Source organism: Triturus cristatus, chromosome 6, assembly GCF_964204655.1.
Source record: "Triturus cristatus chromosome 6, aTriCri1.1, whole genome shotgun sequence".
Taxonomy (NCBI): domain Eukaryota; kingdom Metazoa; phylum Chordata; class Amphibia; order Caudata; family Salamandridae; genus Triturus; species Triturus cristatus.
In genome coordinates, this window is record NC_140589.1 from 729,300,117 (window position 1) to 729,321,205 (window position 21,089).

The 21,089-nt window shown below is 50.6% G+C and overlaps 1 protein-coding gene across 2 annotated transcripts in view; it reads left to right on the forward strand.

The window, feature by feature from the left end:
• The window catches only part of PREP (prolyl endopeptidase), a 692,721-nt gene that overhangs the window by 581,119 nt on the left and 90,513 nt on the right, over positions 1-21,089 (forward strand). The gene's annotated exons all lie outside the window — the stretch shown is intronic.

Sequence of the window (21,089 nt, forward strand, 5' to 3'; positions counted from 1 at the left end):
CCACTCACTCTCACTGACTGACTCTCCCACTCACTCTCACTGACTCACTCTCTCACTGACTGACTCTCCCACTCACTCTCACTGACTGACTCTCCCACTCACTCTCACTGACTGACTCTCCCACTCACTCTCACTGACTGACTCTCCCACTCACTCTCACTGACTGACTCTCCCACTCTCACTGACTCACTCTCCCACTCTCACTGACTGACTCACTCTCACTGACTGACTCACTCTCACTGACTGACACTCTCTCACTGACTGACTGACACTCACTGACTCACTCTGACTGATTCTCCCACTCTTTCACTGACTGACTCACTCTCACTGACAGACTATCACCGACAAACTCACTCACTGACTCTCCCACACTCTCACTCACTCTCACTCACTCTCACTCTCCCACTCCCCCCTGACTCTCCCACTCTCTCACTGACTGACTCACTCTCACTGACAGACACTCTCACTGACTGACAGAATATCTCTCACTGACTCACTCAATCTCACTGACTGACTGACAGACTCTCACTGATACTCTCTCTCACTGACTGACTCTCTCACTGACTCACTCACTCACTCTCTCACACTCTCACGGACTCACTCACTCTCACTGACTCACTCACTCTCACTGACTCACTCACTGACTCACTCTCACTGACTCACTCTCACTGACTCACTCTCTCACTGACTCACTCTCTCACTGACTCACTCTCTCACTGACTGACTCACTCTCTCACTGACTCACTCTCTCACTGACTCACTCTCTCGCTGACTCACTCTCTCGCTGACTCACTCTCTCGCTGACTCACTCTCTCGCTGACTCACTCTCTCACTGACTCACTCTCTCACTGACTGACTCACTCTCATTGACTCACTCTCACGGACTGACTCACTCTCACGGACTGACTCACTCACTCTCACGGACTGACTCACTCACTCTCACGGACTGACTCACTCACTCTCACGGACTGACTCACTCACTCTCACGGACTGACTCACTCACTCTCACGGACTGACTCACTCACTCTCACGGACTGACTCACTCACTCTCACGGACTGACTCACTCACTCACTCTCACGGACTGACTCACTCACTCTCGCGGACTGACTCACTCACTCTCGCTGACTGACTCACTCACTCTCGCTGACTCACTCACTCTCGCTGACTGACTCACTCACTCTCGCTGACTGACTCACTCACTCGCGCTGACTGACTCACTCACTCTCGCTGACTGACTCACTCACTCTCGCTGACTGACTCACTCACTCTCGCTGACTGACTCACTCACTCTCGCTGACTGACTCACTCACTCTCGCTGACTGACTCACTCACTCTCGCTGACTGACTCACTCACTCTCGCTGACTGACTCACTCACTCTCGCTGACTGACTCACTCACTCTCGCTGACTGACTCACTCACTCTCGCTGACTGACTCACTCACTCTCGCTGACTGACTCACTCACTCTTGCTAACTGACTCACTCACTCTTGCTAACTGACTCACTCTCGCTGACTCACTCACTCTCGCTGACTGACTCACTCACTCTCACTGACTGACTCTCTCACTGACTGACTCTCACTCTCTCACTGACTGACTCACTCTCACTCTCACTGACTGACTCACTCTCACTGACTGACTCACTCTCACTCTCACTGACTGACTCACTCTCACTGACTGACTGATTGACTCACACTCACTCACTGACTGACTCACTCTCACTGGCAGACTCTCACTGACAGACTCTCCCACTCACTCTCACTCACTGACTCACTCTCACTGACTCTCCCACTCTCTCACTGACTCACTCTGACTGACTCACTCTGACTGACTCACTCTGACTGACGCACTCTCACTGACTCACTCTCACTGACTCTCCCACTCTCACTGACTGACTCACTCTCACTGACTGACTCACTCACTCTCGCTGACTGACTCACTCACTCTCGCTGACTGACTCACTCACTCTCGCTGACTGACTCACTCAATCTCACTGACTGACTCACTCTCACTGACTGACTGACTCTCATTGACTCTCTCACTCTCTCTCACTGACTGACTCTCTCACTGACTGACTCTCACTGACTGACTCTCTCACTGACTGACTCTCTCACTGACTGACTCTCTCACTGACTGACTCTCTCACTGACTGACTCTCTCTCTCTGACTGACTCTCTCTCTCTGACTGACTCTCTCACTGGCTGACACTCTCATTGGCACTCTCTCACTGACTGACACTCTCTCACTGACTGACACTCTCTCACTGACTGACACTCTCTCTCACTGACTGACTCTCACTGACTGACTCTCACTCTCTCACTGACTCACTCTCACTGACTCTCTCACTGACTCACTCTCACTGACTCTCTCACTGACTCACTCTCACTGACTCGCTCTCACTGACTGACACTCACTCTCTCACTGACTGACACTATCTCTCTCACTGACTGACTCTCTCTCACTGACTGACTCTCTCTCACTGACTGACTCTCTCTCACTGACTCTCTCTCACTGACTGACTCTCTCTTTGGCACTCTGTCTCTCACTGACTGACTCGCTCTCTCACTGACTGACACTCTCTCACTGACTGACTCTCACTCTCTCACTCTCTCACTGACTGACTCACTCTCACTCTCACTGACTGACTCACTCTCACTGACTGATTGACTCACACTCACTGACTGATTGACTCACACTCACTGACTGACTCACTCTCACTGACTCTCTCACTGACTCTCTCACTGACTCTCCCACTCTCTCACTGACTGACTCCCACTCTCTCACTGACTGACTCTCACTCTCTCACTGACTGACTCTCACTCTCTCACTGACTGTCTCACTCTCACTGACTGACTCTCTCACTGACTGACTCTCTCACTGACTGACTCTCTCACTGACTGACACTCTCTCACTGACTGACACTCTCTCACTGACTGACACTCTCTCACTGACTGACACTCTCTCACTGACTGACACTCTCTCACTGACTGACACTCTCTCACTGACTGACGCTCTCTCACTGACTGACGCTCTCTCACTGACTGACGCTCTCTCTCACTGACTGACACTCTCTCTCACTGACTGACACTGACTCTCACTGACTGACTCTCACTCTCTCACTGACTCACTCTCACTGACTCTCTCACTGACTCACTCTCACTGACTCTCTCTCACTGACTCGCTCTCACTGACTGACACTCTCTCACTGACTGACTCTCTCTCACTGACTGACTCTCTCTCACTGACTCTCTCTCACTGACTCTCACTCTCTCACTCTCTCACTGACTGACTCACTCTCACTCACTGACTCACACTCACTGACTGATTGACTCGCACTCACTGACTCACTCTCACTGACTCACTCTCACTGACTCACTCTCACTGACTCTCTCACTGACTCTCCCACTCTCTCACTGACTGACTCTCACTCTCTCACTGACTGTCTCACTCTCACTGACTGACTCTCTCACTGACTGACTCTCACTCTCTCACTGACTCACTCTCACTCTCACTGACTGACTCACTCTCACTGACTGACTCACTCTCACTGACTGATTGACTCACACTCACTGACTGACTCACTCTCACTGGCAGACTCTCACTGACAGACTCTCCCACTCACTCTCACTCACTCACTCTCACTGACTCTCTCACTGACTCTCCCACTCTCACTGACTCTCTCACTCTCTCACTGACTCACTCTCTCACTGACTCTCACTCTCTCACTGACTCTCACACTGACACTCACTGACTGACTGACTCTCACCGACTGACTCTCACCGACTGACTCTCACCGACTGACTCTCTTTGACTGACTCTCACTGACTCTCACTCTCTCACTGACTCACTCTCACTGACTCTCTCACTGACTGACTCGCTCTCACTTACTGACACTCACTCTCTCACTGACTGACTCTCTCTCTCACTGACTGACTCTCTCTCTCTCTCACTGACTGACTCTCACTGACTGACTCTCTCTCACTGACTCTCTCTCACTGACTGACTCTCTCATTGGCACTCTGTCACTGACTGACTTGCTCTCACTGACTGACACTCTCTCACTGACTGACACTCTCTCACTCACTGACTCACTAACTCTCACTCTCACTAACTGACTCTCTCACTGACTGTCTCACTCTCACTGACTGACTCTCTCTCACTGACTGACTCTCTCTCACTGACTGACTCTCTCTCACTGACTGACTCTCTCTCACTGACTGACTCTCTCTCACTGACTGACTCTCTCTCACTGACTGACTCTCTCTCACTGACTGACTCTCTCTCACTGACTGACTCTCTCTCACTGACTGACTCTCTCTCACTGACACTCACTCTCTCACTGACACTCACTCTCTCACTGACACTCACTCTCTCACTGACACTCACTCTCTCACTGACACTCACTCTCTCACTGACACTCACTCTCTCACTGACTGACACTCTCTCACTGACACTCACTCTCTCACTGACACTCACTCTCTCACTGACACTCACTCTCTCACTGACTGACACTCTCTCACTGACTGACACTCTCTCACTGACTGACACGCTCTCACTGACTGACACGCTCTCACTGACTGACACGCTCTCACTGACTGACACTCTCTCACTCACTGACACGCTCTCACTGACTGACACGCTCTCACTGACTGACACTCTCTCACTCACTGACACTCTCACTCACTGACACTCTCTCTCACTGACTGACTCTCTCACTGACTGACTCTCTCACTGACTGACTCTCTCACTGACTGACTCTCTCACTGACTGACTCTCTCACTGACTGACTCTCTCACTGACTGACTCTCTCACTGACTGACTCTCTCTCACTGACTCTCTCTCACTGACTCTCTCATTGGCACTCTGTCACTGACTGACTTGCTCTCACTGACTGACACTCTCTCACTGACTGACACTCTCTCACTGACTGACACTCTCTCACTCACTGACTCACTAACTCTCACTCTCACTGACTGACTCTCTCACTGACTGACTCTCACTCTCTCACTGACTGTCTCACTCTCACTGACTGACTCTCTCTCACTGACTGACTCTCTCTCACTGACTGACTCTCTCTCACTGACTGACTCTCTCTCACTGACTGACTGACTCTCTCTCACTGACTGACTGACTCTCTCTCACTGACTGACTGACTCTCTCTCACTGACTGACTCTCTCACTGACACTCACTCTCTCACTGACACTCACTCTCTCACTGACACTCTCTCACTGACACTCACTCTCTCACTGACACTCACTCTCTCACTGACACTCACTCTCTCACTGACACTCACTCTCTCACTGACACTCACTCTCTCACTGACTGACACTCTCTCACTGACACTCACTCTCTCACTGACTGACACTCTCTCACTGACTGACACTCTCTCACTGACTGACACTCTCTCACTGACTGACACTCTCTCACTGACTGACACTCTCTCACTCACTGACACTCTCTCACTGACTGACTCTCTCACTGACTCTCTCTCACTGACTCTCTCTCACTGACTGACTCTCTCATTGGCACTCTGTCACTGACTGACTTGCTCTCACTGACTGACTTGCTCTCACTGACTGACACTCTGTCACTGACTGACTCACTAACTCTCAATCTCACTGACTGACTCTCACTGACTGTCTCACTCTCACTGACTGACTCTCACTGACTGACTCTCTCTCACTGACTGACTCTCTCTCACTGACTGACTCTCTCTCACTGACTGACTCTCTCTCACTGACTGACTCTCTCACTGACTGACTCTCTCTCACTGACTCTCTCTCACTGACTCTCTCTCACTGACTGACTCTCACTGACTGACTCTCACTGACTGACTCTCTCTCACTGACTGACACTCTCTCACTGACTGACACTCTCTCACTGACTGACACTCTCTCACTGACTGACACTCTCTCACTGACTGACACTCTCTCACTGACTGACACTCTCTCACTGACTGACACTCTCTCACTGACTGACACTCTCTCACTGACTGACACTCTCTCACTGACTGACACTCACTCTCACTGACTGACTCACTCTCACTGACAGACTCTCACTGACACTCACTCACTCACTCTCTCACTCACTGACTCTCCCACTCACTCTCACTCACACATTGACTCACTCACTCTTACTGACTCACTCTCACTGACTGACTCTCTCTCACTGACTGACTCTCTCTCACTGACTGACTCTCTCTCACTGACTGACTCTCTCTCACTGACTGACTCTCTCTCACTGACTGACTCTCTCTCACTGACTGACTCTCTCTCACTGACTGACTCTCTCTCACTGACTGACTCTCTCTCACTGACTGACACTCTCTCACTGACACTCACTCACTCTCACTCACTCACTCTCACTCACTGACTCTCCCACTCACTCTCACTCACACATTGACTCACTTACTCTCACTGACTGACTCTTTCACTGACTCTCCCACTCTCTCTGACTCTCCCACTCTCTCTGACTCTCCCACTCTCTCTGACTCTCCCACTCTCTCTGACTCTCCCACTCTCTCTGACTCTCCCACTCTCTCACTGACTCTCCCACTCTCTCACTGACTCTCCCACTCTCTCACTGACTCTCCCACTCTCTCACTGACTCTCCCACTCTCTCACTGACTCTCCCACTCTCTCACTGACTCTCCCACTCTCTCACTGACTCTCCCACTCACTCTCCCACTCTCCCACTCACTCTCCCACTCACTCTCCCACTCTCTCACTCACTCTCTCACTCACTCTCCCACTCTCCCACTCTCCCACTCTCCCACTCTCCCACTCTCCCACTCTCCCACTCTCCCACTCTCCCACTCTCCCACTCTCCCACTCTCTCACTCACTCTCCCACTCTCCCACTCTCCCACTCTCCCACTCTCCCACTCTCCCACTCTCCCACTCACTCTCCCACTCTCCCACTCTCCCACTCTCCCACTCTCCCACTCTCTCACTCTCTCACTCTCTCACTCTCTCACTCTCTCACTCTCTCACTCTCTCACTCTCTCACTCTCTCACTCTCTCACTCTCTCACTCTCTCACTCTCTCTCCCACTCTCCCACTCTCCCACTCTCCCACTCTCCCACTCTCCCACTCTCCCACTCTCCCACTCTCCCACTCTCCCACTCTCCCACTCTCCCACTCTCTCACTCTCTCACTCACTCTCCCACTCTCCCACTCTCCCACTCTCCCACTCTCCCACTCTCCCACTCTCCCACTCTCCCACTCTCCCACTCTCCCACTCTCCCACTCTCCCACTCTCCCACTCTCCCACTCTCCCACTCTCCCACTCTCCCACTCTCCCACTCTCCCACTCTCTCACTCTCTCACTCTCTCACTCTCTCACTCTCTCACTCTCTCCCACTCTCCCACTCTCCCACTCTCCCACTCTCCCACTCTCCCACTCTCCCACTCTCCCACTCTCCCACTCTCTCACTCTCTCACTCACTCTCCCACTCTCCCACTCTCCCACTCTCCCACTCTCCCACTCTCTCACTCTCTCACTCTCTCACTCTCTCACTCTCTCACTCTCTCACTCTCTCACTCACTCTCTCACTCTCTCACTCACTCTCCCACTCTCACTCTCACTCTCACTGACACTCTCACTGACACTCTCCCACTCTCTTTCACGGACTGACAGAATATCTCTTACTGACTCACTCTCACTGACTCACTCAATCTCACTCTCACTGACTGGCACTCTCCCACTCTCTCTCACTGGCACTCTCCCACTCACTCTCACTGGCACTCTCCCACTCACTCTCACTGACTCACTCACTCACTCTCACTGACTGACTGACTCACTCACTCACTCTCACTGACTGACTGACTCACTCACTCTCACTGACTGACTGACAGACTCACTCACTCTCTCTCACTGACTCTCACTGGCACTCTCACTGGTACTCTCTCACTGACTGACTCTCTCACACTCACTGACAGACTCACTGACTGACTCTCCCACCTTCTCACTAGCTGACTCTCCCACTCTCTCACTAAGTGACTCTCCCACTCTCTCTGACTGACTGACTCACTCTCACTGATACTCTCACTGACTGACTTTCCCACTCTCTCTCACTCACTGACTGACTCTCACTGACTCACTCTCACTGACTCACTCACTTTCACTGACTCACTCTCACTGACTCACTCACTCTCACTAACTCACTCTCACTGACTCTCCCACTCTCTCGCTAACTGACTCTCAAAACTCTCTCTCACTGACTGACTCACTCTCACTGACAGACTCTCACTGATAGGCTCCCACTCTCTCTCACTCACTGTCTGACTCTCCCACTCTCTCGCTCACTGACTGACTAACTCACGGACTGACTGACTCTCACTGACTTACTGACTCTCACTGACTGACTGACTCAATCTCCATGACAGACTCTCACTGACAGACTCTCCCACTCTCTCTCACTGACTGACTCACACACTCTCACTGACTCTCACACTCTCTCACTCACTGTCTGACTCTCCCACTCTCTCTCTCTCTCACTGACTGACAGACTCTCACTGACTGACAGACTCTCACTGACTGACTCTCACTGACTGACTGACTCAATCTCCATGACAGACTCTCACTGACACTCTCCCACTCTCTCTCACTGACACTCCCCCACTCTCTCTCACTGACTGACTCACACACTCTCACTGACTGACTCTCACACTCTCTCTCACTGACTGACTTTCTCACTGACTGACTTTCTCACTGACTGACAGACTCTCGCTCACTGACTCACTCTCGCTCACTGACTCACTCTCACTCACTGACTCACTCTCTCTCACTGACTCACTCTTCCACTCTCTCTCACTGACTCACTCTTCCACTCTGTCTCACTGACTGACTCTCTCTCTCACTGACTCTCTCTCTCACTGACTCTCTCTCTCACTGACTCTCTCTCTCTCACTGACTCTCTCTCTCACTGACTCTCTCACTGACTGACTCTCTCACTGACTGACTCTCTCACTGACTGACTCTCTCACTGACTGACTCTCTCACTGACTGACTCTCTCACTGACTGACTCTCTCACTGACTGACTCTCTCACTGACTGACTCTCTCACTGACTGACTCTCTCACTGACTGACTCTCTCACTGACTGACTCTCTCACTGACTGACTGACTCACTCTCACTGACTCTCTCTCACTGACTCTCTCACTGACTCTCTCTCACTGACTCTCTCTCACTGACTCTCTCTCACTGACTCTCTCTCACTGACTCTCTCTCACTGACTCTCTCTCACTGACTCACTCTCACTGACTGACTCTTACTGACTGACTCTCGCTGACTGACTATCCCACTGACTCACTCTTTCACTCACTGACTATCCCACTGACTCACTCTTTCACTCTCACTGACTGACTCTTCCTCTCACTGACTGACTCTTACTCTCACTGACTGACTCTTACTCTCACTCTCACTGACTGACTGTCTCTCACTGAATGACTCTCTCTCACTAACTGACTAACTGACTTTCACCCTCCTGTTATTTATGCCCCCCATAACAAAACAACGTTACAACAAACAAATGATGGACGGAATGCTGACAATGCATACATTCTCCCCCAGTCAAGAGATCTGGGTTAAATCCATCGTTCTTTTGCCCACTACACCACCCCAGTTTAGACATGGCCATATGCAAATCAGTCTTGACCCTGTGCCTCATGGGAACAGTCCAGCCCGAACTGCCAAGCCATGTCTTCCCTGGACCGGAATCAAGCATCCTAGGACCGGTTTCTGGCTATCAGCCGTCATCAGCCAGGATAGCTTGACTCCAGTGGCGTAGTGAGCACGGGTCCCACGTCTGGGAATACCCATCCCACTTAGGGCGAAAAGCGTTACAACAAACAAATGATGGACGGAATGCTGACAATGCATACATTCTCCCCCAGTCAAGAGATCTGGGTTAAATCCATCGTTCTTTTGCCCACTACACCACCCCAGTTTAGACATGGCCATATGCAAATCAGTCTTGACCCTGTGCCTCATGGGAACAGTCCAGCCCGAACTGCCAAGCCATGTCTTCCCTGGACCGGAATCAAGCATCCTAGGACCGGTTTCTGGCTATCAGCCGTCATCAGCCAGGATAGCTTGACTCCAGTGGCGTAGTGAGCACGGGTCCCACGTCTGGGAATACCCATCCCACTTAGGGCGAAAAGCGTTACAACAAACAAATGATGGACGGAATGCTGACAATGCATACATTCTCCCCCAGTCAAGAGATCTGGGTTAAATCCATCGTTCTTTTGCCCACTACACCACCCCAGTTTAGACATGGCCATATGCAAATCAGTCTTGACCCTGTGCCTCATGGGAACAGTCCAGCCCGAACTGCCAAGCCATGTCTTCCCTGGACCGGAATCAAGCATCCTAGGACCGGTTTCTGGCTATCAGCCGTCATCAGCCAGGATAGCTTGACTCCAGTGGCGTAGTGAGCACGGGTCCCACGTCTGGGAATACCCATCCCACTTAGGGCGAAAAGCGTTACAACAAACAAATGATGGACGGAATGCTGACAATGCATACATTCTCCCCCAGTCAAGAGATCTGGGTTAAATCCATCGTTCTTTTGCCCACTACACCACCCCAGTTTAGACATGGCCATATGCAAATCAGTCTTGACCCTGTGCCTCATGGGAACAGTCCAGCCCGAACTGCCAAGCCATGTCTTCCCTGGACCGGAATCAAGCATCCTAGGACCGGTTTCTGGCTATCAGCCGTCATCAGCCAGGATAGCTTGACTCCAGTGGCGTAGTGAGCACGGGTCCCACGTCTGGGAATACCCATCCCACTTAGGGCGAAAAGCGTTACAACAAACAAATGATGGACGGAATGCTGACAATGCATACATTCTCCCCCAGTCAAGAGATCTGGGTTAAATTCATCGTTCTTTTGCCCACTACACCACCCCAGTTTAGACATGGCCATATGCAAATCAGTCTTGACCCTGTGCCTCATGGGAACAGTCCAGCCCGAACTGCCAAGCCATGTCTTCCCTGGACCGGAATCAAGCATCCTAGGACCGGTTTCTGGCTATCAGCCGTCATCAGCCAGGATAGCTTGACTCCAGTGGCGTAGTGAGCACGGGTCCCACGTCTGGGAATACCCATCCCACTTAGGGCGAAAAGCGTTACAACAAACAAATGATGGACGGAATGCTGACAATGCATACATTCTCCCCCAGTCAAGAGATCTGGGTTAAAGTTCGGGCTGGACTGTTCCCATGAGGCACAGGGTCAAGACTGATTTGCATATGGCCATGTCTAAACTGGGGTGGTGTAGTGGGCAAAAGAACGATGGATTTAACCCAGATCTCTTGACTGGGGGAGAATGTCTGCATTGTCAGCATTCCGTCCATCATTTGTTTGTTGTAACGCTTTTCGCCCTAAGTGGGATGGGTATTCCCAGACGTGGGACCCATGCTCACTACGCCACTGGAGTCAAGCTATCCTGGCTGATGACGGCTGATAGCCAGAAACCGGTCCTAGGATGCTTGATTCCGGTCCAGGGAAGACATGGCTTGGCAGTTCGGGCTGGACTGTGCCCATGAGGCACAGGGTCAAGACTGATTTGCATATGGCCATGTCTAAACTGGGGTGGTGTAGTGGGCAAAAGAACGATGGATTTAACCCAGATCTCTTGACTGGGGGAGAATGTCTGCATTGTCAGCATTCCGTCCATCATTTGTTTGTTGTAACGCTTTTCGCCCTAAGTGGGATGGGTATTCCCAGACGTGGGACCCGTGCTCACTACGCCACTGGAGTCAAGCTATCCTGGCTGATGACGGCTGATAACCAGAAACCGGTCCTAGGATGCTTGATTCCGGTCCAGGGAAGACATGGCTTGGCAGTTCGGGCTGGACTGTTCCCATGAGGCACAGGGTCAAGACTGATTTGCATATGGCCATGTCTAAACTGGGGTGGTGTAGTGGGCAAAAGAACGATGGATTTAACCCAGATCTCTTGACTGGGGGAGAATGTCTGCATTGTCAGCATTCCGTCCATCATTTGTTTGTTGTAACGCTTTTCGCCCTAAGTGGGATGGGTATTCCCAGACGTGGGACCCATGCTCACTACGCCACTGGAGTCAAGCTATCCTGGCTGATGACGGCTGATAGCCAGAAACCGGTCCTAGGATGCTTGATTCCGGTCCAGGGAAGACATGGCTTGGCAGTTCGGGCTGGACTGTTCCCATGAGGCACAGGGTCAAGACTGATTTGCATATGGCCATGTCTAAACTGGGGTGGTGTAGTGGGCAAAAGAACGATGGATTTAACCCAGATCTCTTGACTGGGGGAGAATGTCTGCATTGTCAGCATTCCGTCCATCATTTGTTTGTTGTAACGCTTTTCGCCCTAAGTGGGATGGGTATTCCCAGACGTGGGACCCATGCTCACTACGCCACTGGAGTCAAGCTATCCTGGCTGATGACGGCTGATAGCCAGAAACCGGTCCTAGGATGCTTGATTCCGGTCCAGGGAAGACATGGCTTGGCAGTTCGGGCTGGACTGTTCCCATGAGGCACTGGGTCAAGACTGATTTGCATATGGCCATGTCTAAACTGGGGTGGTGTAGTGGGCAAAAGAACAATGGATTTAACCCAGATCTCTTGACTGGGGGAGAATGTCTGCATTGTCAGCATTCCGTCCATCATTTGTTTGTTGTAACGCTTTTCGCCCTAAGTGGGATGGGTATTCCCAGACGTGGGACCCATGCTCACTACGCCACTGGAGTCAAGCTATCCTGGCTGATGACGGCTGATAGCCAGAAACCGGTCCTAGGATGCTTGATTCCGGTCCAGGGAAGACATGGCTTGGCAGTTCGGGCTGGACTGTTCCCATGAGGCACAGGGTCAAGACTAATTTGCATATGGCCATGTCTAAACTGGGGTGGTGTAGTGGGCAAAAGAACGATGGATTTAACCCAGATCTCTTGACTGGGGGAGAATGTCTGCATTGTCAGCATTCCGTCCATCATTTGTTTGTTGTAACGCTTTTCGCCCTAAGTGGGATGGGTATTCCCAGACGTGGGACCCATGCTCACTACGCCACTGGAGTCAAGCTATCCTGGCTGATGACGGCTGATAGCCAGAAACCGGTCCTAGGATGCTTGATTCCGGTCCAGGGAAGACATGGCTTGGCAGTTCGGGCTGGACTGTTCCCATGAGGCACAGGGTCAAGACTGATTTGCATATGGCCATGTCTAAACTGGGGTGGTGTAGTGGGCAAAAGAACGATGGATTTAACCCAGATCTCTTGACTGGGGGAGAATGTCTGCATTGTCAGCATTCCGTCCATCATTTGTTTGTTGTAACGCCCCCCATAACAAAACAAGCATTGGCATAGCCAATAGGTCTCGTCTTTGGGACCTTATAAGTGTTTAGCCATGCAACAGTTGATGCTGTTGTACTAATGATATTGTGCTGCATAACTAAAAACATATAAGGTCCCAAAGGCGAGACCTATTGGCTATGCCAGTGCTTGTTTCTTATTTATTACGGTTCCTCACCCTTACTGCCATGATATACCTGGAGGTGAGTCAGTGTTAGGAAAAAAAGCAAAAAGCCCATTCTCTGTCCACTTTAATTAGGGTGAGAGGTCAGATGGCTTACCTCTGATGCCACCTCTTCCATAGGGCCATCAGAGGAAATTTTTTTAACGACCGAGTAAATTTTTTTGTTGGCATAAAACTTGCAGTCTGCCTGACTCAAAATCAGATGGTCGGCCCTTGAGTTTGGTGGGTAGGATCTATGGCGCTGTTGCAATGGAGTACCCGTCCACCACACACTAAATCAGCCACTATTTGGTCCCAATGTCTTTTCCGATTTTCAAACCTCCTCACAGAGCTCTTCAACTGCCTTCCTCTAAACGCCCTTGGCGCAAACTGAAGCTTGAGGATTTTCATGCTCTTCTTTCTGCTCACCCCCCTCAATGGCACAGTGATCCTGATGTATGTTATGTTATGTTATGTTAGTTGCATTTTAATGCGCACAGCTGCTCCAGCGAAGGAGCGTCCTGGCGCAGGGAAAGGTAAACGCAACACAACACTGGGTCCGGTAACAAAAAGCAAACAATAAAAGCTAGAAACAATTAAAACAGGAAGGTTTTCAGGGCCCTGCGGAAAGATATTAGGTCATTCGAAAGGCGGATTTCCAAGGGGAGCGCATTCCAGAGGGTTGCGGCTTTCACGCGGAAGGAGCGACCCCCCATCCGGCTAAGTCTGAAACGGGGGACGACCACCAAGGACTGTCCAAGGGATCGTAGTGAGCGGGTAGGAACATAGGGAGAGATCAGTGTATTGAGTATTCCGGGTGCCAACTCTCTCAGAATTTTAAAAACCAGGCAGAGAGCCTTGAATTGGATACGCTTGCATATCGGGAGCCAGTGCAAGGACCGCAGGGTGTTAGAGGTAGGGCAGGTTCGAGGCAGACCAACCACCGCCCTAGCCGCCGCATTCTGGACTCGTTGTAAACGAAGAATCTCGGCTTGGTTCGCTCCTAGTAGGAGAGAACTGGCGTAATCCAACCGCGAGATGATCATTGCTTGAATGACCAGCTGTCTTGTAGGAGCATCGAAGAATCGCAGCAGGGGTCTTAGCCCGCGTAGTACTCCAAAACAGCAGGCCGCCACTCTCTTTGTATGAGTCACAAAGCTTAGCGTGTGGTCAAGCCATACTCCGAGATTCCTGAGTTCCAGGACAGGGGCCGGCACTGATCCCAGCTCTGGAGGCCACCATTCGTCCCCCCAGTGGTCCGCTTCCCTTCCAACGATCATCACCTCTGTTTTTGACGCGTTCAGCTGGAGACAGTTGTTATTCATCCAGCTGGCCACCTCTCTCAGTCCACTTCGGAACCTGAAGGCATCCTGCTTGGCATCCCCGCTGATCGTAACCGCCAACTGAGTGTCGTCAGCATAGGAGACCATGGTAAGGCCCCATTGCCTGACGACCTCAGCCAGCGGCTGCACGTACAGATTAAAAAGCGTGGGACTCAGCGAGGAGCCCTGAGGGACCCCCAGGTCCAAAGGATGGTACTTGGACTGAAAAGGAGGGGTGGCAACGCAGAAGGAGCGATCACTGAGGAAGGAGCGGAACCACTGCAGAGCTGAACCACAAATGCCAATATCCTGCAGGCGGTGTAGCAAGATGCGATGGGAAACAGTGTCAAAGGCAGCGCTCAGGTCTAATAAAATAAGCGCTGCCGTTTGACCTGCATCGAGCACACTTCGCAAATGCTCAACCATTGCCAGAAGGGCCGTCTCAGTGCTGTGGCCAGCACGAAACCCATTCTGCGTGGGATCCAGGACATTCACAAGGGTCATATGCTCCGTGAGGGCCCGATTTACATGGGCCTCCATAACCTTGGCCGGCCAAGGGAGCAAAGATATAGGGCGGTAGTTTTCAGGTCTCGATGGATCCAAAGATGGTTTTTTTAGGATCGGGGAAACCACCGCTTGCTTCCATTTGGCAGGGACCAGGCCAGAGGTTAGGGAGAGGTTAATCAGGGAGCACACTGCTGTGCGTCCCTGAAAAGCAACGTCCCTGAAAAGAGCAGATCTTACCGGGTCTGCAGGCGATCCAGACTTAACTCGCAGGGCCCACTTTGCGAACTCCTCATTGGAGATGGTAGGAAGGGAGTGCAGCGATGGACAGCTGCTAGAGCCGCTCCAGGGAATCACAGGAGACAGTGTGCTTGGAAACGCCAGATAGATCTTCCTGACTTTATCCAAAAAGAAGGTGGCTAGGGCTTCACAGTGGGCGGTGGAACTGTCCAACTGTGGGGGAACTCTCTTTGCCATTAAGTCTTTTATGGTTTTAAAGATGGTTTTAGTCGGGTTAAGGCTATTTCGGAATTCGGCTGCGTAAAACGCCGCCCGGGCCCTGCATATAGCTCGATGGTAAAGCTTAACTAAGGCCAGGTAGATGGATTTCTTGTCGGCATCGTACGACTTACGCCACACCCTTTCAGCCCGTCTGCAAGAGGACTTCATTGCACGCAGCGCGCTGTCATACCAGGGGCTAGCCTGCCGGGGACTGGACTTGCTGGTGATGATAGGTACCAGGACGTCCAGCGCCCTGGTAATCCAGTTACAGAACCGGTCATAGCCCGAGGTGGCATTCAGCAGGGGACCTAATGGCTCAGCACCCATAATGCGGTGGAGGTCCTCTAACCTAAGTTTGTTCCAGTGGCGCCGGGGTATCCGCAAAGGAGGCGGTATAGTGGGATTGGCAGGGAGGGGAAGCCAAGCAGACACCAGATAGTGGTCAGACCATATCACAGGATCAACCGCCACAATCCGAACATCAGAGAGAGTGGTAAAAAACGGATCAAGGGTGTGGCCGGCCACGTGTGTAGGCTGAGAAATAAGCTGGGTCAACTGCAAAGCCTCTAAATCGGCCAAAAAACCACTGATGGCCAGAGACTCTAACCTATCAAAGTGGAGATTTAGGTCGCCCAAGATAGAAAAGTTTGCACAGCCGCTAGCCAATAGGCTCACAGCCTCCGGAAAGGCACCTCTGAAAGCTACATCGCTGTCTGGAGGGCGATAGACAACCATCCCTGACAGCGAGAACTGAGGGCTGATGGAAACCTTAAACAGCGCACTCTCACATCCAGCAATCTGCAAGACCGTCCAGGTACATGTAAAGGCGGATCTGATAAATAAGGCGATCCCTCCACCTCTAGAATGGCGGTTAGATCTGAAGCATAAATAGCCCGGAGGACAGGCAAGATTGACTATAGCGTCATCAGTATCTTGTAGCCAGGTTTCAGTTACAGCCAACAGATCTGGTGTCTTATCCAAAATGAGATCAGCCACAGACAGATGGTGTTTCACTAGAGATCTGGTGTTCAGATTTAAAAATCGTAGACCAGATCCCAAGCTACCAGGCAACGGAGAGAGACCAGGAGGAGCTCGTGGGGCGGGAGAAGTGGCGAGCTCGCGAATACCTACAGGCTGGTCCAATGACCATCTGTTACAAGCACACTGAAACGGGCCACACAGCGGATGGTGGGGTGTGGCAGAGCAGCGTGGGAGAGTATCTCTGATGGCAAGAAGCGAGGCACCGGAATACATAATCATCCTGACAGGGCGACAGCTACGGGCACACAAATATACACAAAGTAAAGATAAAAGATAAAGTCCCCCGCGTACCGCGCGTACTTAGCGCGGACGGGCGCAGACGGGCAGACTCTAGCTCGACTCCGGCGCGAGTCAGGCGCTACCGCTGCGCGTCACCGCTGCGCTAGCAGAGTGAGCTTTAAATACCAGCTCACCTGGGCTACATGAAGCGCTAGAGCGCTGCAGCAAGTGGCACAGGAGGCAGAGACCACCCCAAGATGGCGGCCAAGCGCCACGAAGAAACTACAAAACCGGTGAAATTCCGCGAAAAAACGCGGTGGGGGCACAATTTAAAATGCAGGTATGAGGCCAGAAACAGTTATACAAATAAAACGAGGCTCCAAACAAAAATAGTGAAAATGTCAGAAACGAGCTTTAAAATCAATAATAAGCGCAGCGCGCTTAAATGCGACTAGTATAGCGCATGCAGGCACCTTTCCCAAGGGAGGACAGTGGGAGAGCTCGCCTTAAATACCAGCTCACCTGGGCTACATGAAGCGCTAGAGCGCTGCAGCAAGTGGCACAGGAGGCAGAGACCACCCCAAGATGGCGGCCAAGCGCCACGAAGAAACTACAAAACCGGTGAAATTCCGCGAAAAAACGCGGTGGGGGCACAATTTAAAATGCAGGTATGAGGCCAGAAACAGTTATACAAATAAAACGAGGCTCCAAACAAAAATAGTGAAAATGTCAGAAACGAGCTTTAAAATCAATAATAAGCGCAGCGCGCTTAAATGCGACTAGTATAGCGCATGCAGGCACCTTTCCCAAGGTCTAATATCTAATAGATCGCTTTGCAATTGGATTTCTAAAGCTCTTGATTCCCTCATTTCTGCTAAATGGTTTAAGGGCCGCAACTCAGATTCCAATCCTTGGTTTAACGAATCTCTGGCTGAGATCCACAAATCTTGTAAAAAGTTGGAGCGTATCTGGAGAAAGGACTATGATCTCTGGGCCAAAGCCTGCTACCAGGCTACAATTAAAAGTTACCACAGGACTATACATTCTGTCCGGGAAGCTTATTTTGCTAAGGAAATTAAACTTAGTCAAAATCCGGCTAAATGTATCTTTAAAATAATTAAGGACCTTAGAGTCAGAAAAAACTCCACTACTTCTGTGATTAGCTCTAAGCAACATTGTGAAGATCTGGCAACTTATTTTGTGAACAAAGTGGATACTATCTACAAGTCGTTCCCGTTGCAGCCTCCCTCTTCCACTGCCCCTCATAAGTCACCTCCCGCACATCTTTTTGAGGTTATCTCTTCCATCTCTCAGGAAGAGTTTCTTTTGCTGTGCGGTAAAGTTAAATCTGGTTCCCCGGTCGATCCTTTAAAGCCCGCCCAGTTCAGAGACTCTCTCTCTGTGCTTCTGACCCCTCTATGCCAGGTCGTCAATTCTTCCTTTGCTACTGCGGTGGTTCCTGAGACATGGAAGCAGGCCATGGTGGTCCCATTATTGAAAAAACAGTCGTTGGACGCGGCTAAGTTGGAAAACATTTGCCCCATCTCTCTCCTACCTTGGGTAGCTAAGATCGCTGAGGCTCATGTTAATAACACTCAAACTGGGTTTTTCAATAGTAATGTCACCCTGGATCCGTCCCAGAATGGTTTCCGCCCTGGCCACAGCACGGAGATGGCTCTCTTGGCTGTGTCTGAACATCTGCGGACCATTCTGCCCACAGGGCACACGACGGCACTGATATTGTTAGATCTCCGCGCCGCATTTGATACGGTTTCCCACAGCATTCTTTTATGCCGTTTGGAGGAGGCAGGTGTTGTTGGCTTAGCCTTGGAATTGTTTAGATCTTTCCTGTCAGGCAGAACTTTCCAAGTGACCGCCCCGCCATTTGTCATGTGTCCAGGGCATTGGGCAGGGGGCAGGGGGTGCCTCAGGGTTCAGCTCTGAGTCCAGTACTTTTTAATCTGTACGTGCAACCCCTTGCGGCTGTGGCTAAGGACAAAGGTCTCTCTATAGTTTCCTACGCCGACGACACGCAGCTGGTGGTGGCTCTCTCTGACGACTCTATGCAAGACGCTTCTAAGTTTAGAAGTGGTCTGGCGGCAGTCACGGAGTGGATGAATTCCAACTGCCTCCAGCTCAATGCTAATAAAACCGACGTGTTGTTGGTGGGGAAAGATAGGATCCTGTGGAGTGAGCAATGGTGGCCTTCTACTCTTGGCAGCATGCCTATTCCCAAGACAGTGGTTAAAAACCTGGGAGTTTGGATGGACTCCTCCCTCAGCTTTCTAGAGCACACCAAGAAGGTAGCTGGGACTTGTTTCGGTCTTCTTCGTGGACTTAGACCCCTGTTGGGGTTTTTCGACCCACCCACTCGTCAGCTGATTGTCCAGGCGGCGATCTTATCGAGACTTTATTATGCCAGCTCGCTCCTTCTCGGAGCTAATCAGGCTGAGGTGGTGCGCTTGCAGCGAGTCCAAAGCGCAGCTGCCAGATTCCTGCTGGGGCTTCCGCGTAGGTGCGCTACAGCTGGTGTTCTCTGACAGTAAAACTGGTTGCCCATAGCTAAGCGAATTGAATTTAAGGTTCTTTGTTTATCTTTTAAAATTCTTAAATTCGCGTCTCCCGGACTTCTGGCTCATTTGTTGACACCCTATGTTCCTGGACACCAGCTGCGCTCCCTGGGGCAACACTTGGTCGTGATTCCCCGCGTGAAGCGTCTCCGTATTGGGGGGCGGTCCTTTTGCTGTCTGGCAGCTAAGCTATGGAACTCGCTGCCTCTTCATATTCGCAGTATGGATAGCCTGCTGACCTTCCGTAAAGCCATCAAGACCTTTCTTTTTCCTATGTTGTAATCTTGCTTTTTCCTGGCACTCTTTTTTTTTCTACTTTTCTTTTGAGTTTTTTTGTTGTTGTTTCTGTCCCTCTTCTGCTAGCGCCGGGACACCTTTTTGCTGAGGCAGCTGCGCGCTTTATAAACTTAGTTAACATAACATGTGAACAATCCGTTCCCTAACATTGGTCACCTTACCCATTCTCCCTGTTTTTTTCAGTTGAGAAATGTCAGATTCACACCCTCGAATCTCACTGACTAAGCACGTTCTTGGAAATGTAAAAATAAGCAGCTACCATATGGAACTTGAAACCTTCATTTACGGTGATTTCTAGTCTTTAATGGCCACCTTTGCCAAACCGAAAATTGTCTGATTACGGGCAGCATATTTTCAGACACAAAGCGTCTCTAACATGAGTCACTTGCTTTTAATATGGATTTTCCCTGGAGTGAATCTGTTCATGTACTGAACTCACAGTAGAATGACTGGTGTTAACTGTTTTTTTTGTTATCCCCGTTTACGTTCTACATCTCTCTGCCTCTGAAAAGAAAAAACTGCATGACGCCATTAGTGACAAGCAACTTTATAGACCCTCTATAAAATCAGTTTTTAAAGTGTTGGGACACCACTGTGCGACTTTGTGTGCACACAATAGTTGTTTTTCACCTACAGGGAAGGGCAGTACGTTTCTAAAGCTTCAGTTACATGTCTATCGCCCACTGCATTTGTTATGGCGAATTATCTACCATTTTAAGTGGAAGGTGGTCATATTTATAATAAACTGCAGTGGGTGCTGTGAGGTGAAAAAGCAGCATCTGGGGTCCCTGAGTAGAATTGGGTGGAGATTAACACATGACTGGGCTCTTATTCGGATGATACAAAACTCCAGAAGTAAAACATTGATGCAGTGTTTATTTAAGAGGAGGGCTTTGACCTCTCTTAAGCAGAGGGTGAATGGTGTTTCGCGGTCTTTGTCTAGGATGACATTCTATAACTTGTGTCTCTTACTGCATTCTTTTCACTTGGGTTTTGGATTGAAAAGCTGGGTACTTGAGGTAATTTGCACCATCCAGTGACTAGAAAGAGATACGGAATTTGTACTTTTTAACCCTTTCCGATAGTGCTATAGGGAATTTTTTATGGGGAAATTAATTATTTAACTTGATTCTTATATCT